Here is a 6,000-nt window from a genome sequence, read left to right as displayed (position 1 = left end):
GAAAAGCTTCTCACTTCCGGCGCACACCACAGGTGGCAGCACTGGCTAATCACATAGAGCCTATCGGGCTTTACAAGAGTAACATAAACTTACATTTACTAATTTTAAATCAACGCAATTTTTAAATTCTCTATCTAATTGTATTATGAGATTTATAATTTGTAAGTCTTCTAGAATCAACATATAATCTGTATTCTTTTAATTTATCTTGCATTTATTTTACATATTTTCTATTCGAAATATATATCATGGTGCCCTTTTTCGTTCTTACCTTCATATATGAAATAGAAATCATCAGAACATAATTCTTCAATATCTTCACTAGATAATCTATGAAATCTATCTGGTAAATATGTTCTGCATTTATAATTATTTCCTTTTAATCCTTCATATTCTTAATGAATTACTAATTTATATCCATATTTATTAGTAATTGTTTCAATATTTTTGAATTAAATATTTCTCATGAATTGTTAATTATGTTTACGTTTTAAATCTATAGTCTACTGATTTAGCATTTGTAGTATAACAAATTATTAAATCTGCCACTCCAACTGAAAAACTTCTCACTTCCGGCGCACACCACAGGTGGCAGCACTGGCTAATCACATAGAGCCTATCGGGCGTTACAAGAGTAACATAAACTTACATTTACTAATTTTAAATCAACGCAATTTTTAAATTCTCTATCTAATTGTATTATGAGATTTATAATTTGTAAGGCTTCTAGAATCAACATATAATCTGTATTCTTTTAATTTATCTTGCATTTATTTTACATGTTTTCTATTCGAAATATATATCATGGTGCCCTTTTTCGTTATTACCTTTATATATGAAATGGAAATCATCAGAACATAATTCTTCAATATCTTCACTAGATAATCTATGAAATCTATCTGGTAAATATGTTCTGCATTTATAATTATTTCCTTTTAATCCTTCATATTCTAAATGAATTACTAATTTATATCCATATTTATTAGTAATTGTTTCAATATTTTTAAATTAAATATTTCTCATGAATTGTTAATTCTGTTTACGTTTTAAATCTATAGTCTACTGATTTAGCATTTGTAGTATCTTTAATTTTTGTTAGAAATGATTTGTTCTCATTGTGTATTTGTTTACTCTCCATATCAATAACAATTTTTTACTAAAATTAAAATTATCATATATAAATTGAAATAATATATATAAATATCACATATATAAATATTAGAGTAATTGTTTATATCTTGTTTCAGATTAAAGGTTGAAGGGTTGAGTGAATAAAAAATGAAAATAAATACGAGCGTGCGACCTTGATCTGAAACAAGATATATACAGTTACTGCTGTTGGCCCGACTTCCACAAAACGTCTATATCTGAAAAGTGAGTGAATTCCATTGGAACACTTCGCGGGATCAATTGAATTGAATTGATGTATCGACCTTCGCCATCTATCTCGCCGTCAAGAGGTCACGCTAATCGCCATTTTCATTGTTCATTTTCTGTGTGCCTTCTTTGTGTGGAAATCGCTTTCAATCCTCTGTTAACTTCATTCGTTCATTGTTCAGTAAGCATTTATCGCATGACAATACAATTTCCAACTCGAATAACCTAGCTATTATAGTATTGAATCGCTGTATGAAGTGATTTATCTGGTGTTGTAATTACAGGCAGCTATGTCTAGTTCAACAATACTTCCAGGTAAACATTACCATTAAAATAATCGTTACGCCAGTGGGCACAGGAAAATAACGTTACGGTTATAGCAATGAAAGATTTATTATCGCTGTTAAATGAACATAATCTATCCTTGCCCAAAGACCCAAGGATATTGCTTGAAACCCAAGTTTCATACAATATTGATAGTATTTCTGGTGGTTCTTTTTACCATTTTGGTGTACAAAATCAGCGAATATCCTTTTTCCAAGAGCAAAACATTATATTCGATGTTGATACATTTTGTGAAATCCAAATTAACGTAGAAGTGCTACCATTGCACAAAAGCAAAAATGATCAGTTTTGGCCCATTCTCGTTTGAGTTTTATCATTCGATAGGAATTATTCGGTCTTCGGGTCACCTTTTGCAGTCGGAGTTTTTCATGATCTTCCAAACCCAGTGATACAGAATTTAAGACTAAAGTTCATCGCAGAAATGACACATCTTTGTAATTATGGTTTTCAGTACAATGAAATAATTGTTTTTCTTTGAATCAACTCATTCATTTGTGATGCCCCAGCTAGGGCATTTGTAAAATGCATCAAATCGCACACATGTTATCATGGCTGTGAAAAGTGTACAACTAAAGGTGTATATTCAAGCAATCGCGTGACTTTTTCCCAATTTTAATGTCCCTTTACGAACTGATTAAGGCCATTTATGAGTTGGTATATTAGAAAGCCACTGAGTACAGACAGTTTCTATTGTATACTGGTATTGTTGTCCTGCATCAACTTGTACAGGAAATTTTTTATTATTATCAACGGCCATTAATATTTTGTGTAGTCCTCAATGTTGCATTGATGAACATTTTATCCAATATGCACATGATCTCTTTGTTGCACATTTTTCTGAACTTAATGGACCTGACGCTGTTGTTTACAATGTACATAATTTAGTACATTTAGAGGCATAGGTAAGAATGCATGGACCCCTCGATGATTTCTCAGCATTTCCTTTTGAAAATTATTTGGGGAAGATTAAAAGGCCAGGTTAGAAATGCTCGGCTGCCTTTGCAGCAACTAATTCGCCGATTAAGTGGAAAACAGAATTTGATCAGACCCACCTCTAGTTTAGATTGTGGTTATTCAACCTTGGGGGAGCATCACAATGGCCCATTGCCAGTGCGCTATGCAACATCAAGTTGTAAACAGTTTGAAAAATTCGTTGACAACAAATCTGTGATCAAAGTGGATCATCCAGTCAACCGTGTGCTGCTTTCTGATGAAATTGCTCTTGTGCGAAACATCCTATCGTACCAAGAAGGCATTGAGGTTAAAGTTTTAATTGAAAAATTCACCCAGCAAGATAATGTCTTCGCATATCCGATGAAATCTTTGGGAATACGGCAGGGTTCTCAGCTTAGTAGAAGATTTATTGCAGTCTCTCCAATAGAAACAACGAAGTGCGTACTTCTTCCACACAAAGACAGATTTGTTGCATTACCTTTGTTGCATCAGTTATAATTTTAATTTCATCTCACTTGAGACATTAGTCCAGCAGGTCATTGCGTTCACTTTTTCTCGTCCAGATTTTCATCCCTGTTATAGATAACTCGTAAAAATACGACTTACATGTTACTCGTACGTCACGTAAGTCGTAGAAAAGTCGTCAGTCCCGAGGGCTAAGACTTGTACGGGGTTGACTGTATACAATTAGAGCTAATTTGAATGAAATGGTTTACGAAAAGGCTTTTTCACCGTGCAACTGAACGTTTATTTGCATTCAAACATTATATTAACAGAAGCTGAATTTTGAAAAACAGGGTCTTAGTAAAATTAACAGGAGTTTTTTTTTGCAAAAATCTGAACGCAAATTATCAATCTTAAACAGCCTATCAGAAAGCTAAGTCTTTTCTATGATTGGCTTAGCCAAAAAATCAGCATGTGTTTATGTAAAACCATGGTATCGTCTACAGGTTTTGCTTTAAAATTCAAATTTACCCTACCCCTGTACGTATGTGTTATGATTTTCGGTGATATATGTATTAATGGTAACTACCGTTTTATCAGTGAAACCTACTCAATCGAGGCAAATTTTCAGCTTCGATACTTAGATAAGCTTATCTGGACAACCTAAAGAAGTCATTATACCTTCTTAATTCAGCCCATGTGGCCACAATCACAATGGCCACAATCATCGTGATTGTTAAAGCCTCATGATAAGATTGTATCTGGTTTATTGTGTTGAAGCAAGTTGGTTTTAAATGCTGTAACAAAAAAGGCATCAAACGGTGTGTACGTACTAGGCCTGCTTCGACCCACTTCCTTCCCTATACACATTTGCCAAGCTATGATTTCTTTACTTTAAATTATGTGGTGAATCCAGATCACAGATGCACATGTTTTATTGTGCAAAATTTTATTCTAGGTTATGGGTTTTTTGGTAGTTGAGTTTCACGGACCTAATTGCCTGGAAAGCGAGGTTATTCCGGAATGCTGGCGTTTCGAAGAGTCGGGAAGAAGTCTTTGCCACTGGCCTCCATATAAACTGGCTTCAAGAAATTCAACGACGCTGTGAGGCAACCAATTGTTCCCGAAGAAAGTTGGGTAGATGTGTTTCCATACCGCTTGCTACGTAGATGTGGTAAGCACTTAATTTTATAGTCAACTTTATATACGACTTTGAAATTATATGCTGTACTTATATTTACAGAAAATTATCAAGAAGCTAGCAAAAAGCTGCAACGAGCACTGGAGAGTTCTGACCTGAGTACTACTGATGGAGAAATTTGCAAGAAGCCATCGAAACAAGTGATAAAGTAAGATTTCCAGAGCTTGCCATTGTCGATCATCTTGCAGGTTAAACAGGGTTCACACTGATCAAATTTATTTGCCCAATGACTGCGATTACAGATTTTGCATCAAAATTTGTATGGCGTGCCAATGGCCAATCACAATTATCTGATTAAGTACAACTAATTACTCAATTTGAATTGTTTTTTTCTCTACAAATATTAATACAATGATTAAGATAGGATGGCGTGACAATATTGCTAGCCTGTTTTCGATTACTATTTCATTTTGATTGGTTGCGTTACTTCAAGTAAACATTGGTCGAATTGTATGACCGAGATGTATCCGAACCATGGAACATTTCATAACAGTGGCGTTTTAAATGCATCCGATTTTTGCGATCGAATATGGTTGATTATGGTACCTATCAGTCTGTTGACATTGTTGTTTCTCTAAAGGCCAAACCCAAGGTATAAAATCATCTCAAGTAGATATAGCAGAAAATGACTCAAACATAATGTTTCGATTATTCCCACAACATAGCATCGTCAGATTTTTTTTAAATATTCAATGGTCCAAAAAGTTATTCTATCGCATTTTGCTCGTTAGTTATGTGATGGATGAGTGGGGATTAAGCACTCGCGTAGTGATATGTCCGCATTGTCGCGGATCTTGGGTCCAATTTTTCTGTGACTTTCAACGCCCCGTAGCCAGGATTTTCACAGGACAGGTATTATATTTGCCAGAAAAGGGCACATTCCTGCGCAAAAAAATTATCATATCACCAATAAAGATAGATAATGTTATTCAATTTAACCGGAGTTGTTTATCAGAGGAAAATATCGTTGTTAAGTGCGCCATGTTGTATCATCAATCAGCGGACTGACAGTTTATTGTAAGGACGAAAATCCGTGTTAAGAACTGCTTAAACAGACTCGTGATTAGTATCCATCGCTCTCAGGCGCTGTTTTTTTTCTTGTTTATTGTTATCCATTTTTCTCATCACGCTATCGGCAGTATATCCGCTGAAAGCCAGGATTGTTTGGTTCGCAGAATGTCATGGGTTCGGCTATATTCTAAGATAAGTTTTCATTGAAATTCCCAGCCAGCCTCCTGCAAACGCGCGAGGCGGTGGCCCCTACGCACTCGGCAGATAGATTTGCTTCGTAAATATCGCGTTGGGAAAAAACGAACACTTACGAACACTACAAAGATCTTATCCATACGTTATTTATCGTAGATTTGGCCCTATGTGCAATATCGCGATGGTTATTTGCCGCCGCAGTAATATTTTTGAATTGAATTATTCACCAGCCTGCCTCGACATTACTATACGCCGGCATGCTCTTTGTGCGACGTTTTGATGCGTACGTTTGTTTATGGTCGGATGATCTACGTACACCTATTGTGCATCACTAAGGATTTTGCATTCAGAAAAATCGTTCTATTTTTGTTTTCATTAATCGGCAATTGTGGCCTAATAGTATGAATTCCTGCAAGAAAAACAGTCGTCGAGATTACCCTTGCAGTTGTACGTCGTTCATACGAATCTTGTAT

At 35.1% G+C, this 6,000-nt stretch overlaps 1 long non-coding RNA gene across 1 annotated transcript in view; it reads left to right on the top strand.

Annotated features, from left to right (window-relative positions):
* Positions 1–1,195: 1,195 nt before the first annotated feature.
* The window catches only part of LOC141910229 (uncharacterized), a 46,797-nt gene continuing 41,992 nt past the window's right edge, over positions 1,196–6,000 (top strand). Inside the window, exons 1-3 of the long non-coding RNA XR_012619877.1 lie at positions 1,196–1,374; positions 4,079–4,294; positions 4,364–4,469. This is a non-coding gene — a long non-coding RNA (uncharacterized LOC141910229). The remainder of the gene's footprint in view (positions 1,375–4,078; positions 4,295–4,363; positions 4,470–6,000) is intronic.

This window comes from Tubulanus polymorphus, chromosome 8 (genome assembly GCF_964204645.1).
Source record: "Tubulanus polymorphus chromosome 8, tnTubPoly1.2, whole genome shotgun sequence".
NCBI classification, from domain to species: Eukaryota; Metazoa; Nemertea; class Palaeonemertea; order Tubulaniformes; family Tubulanidae; genus Tubulanus; species Tubulanus polymorphus.
This window is presented reverse-complemented; position numbering and strand designations above follow the sequence as displayed.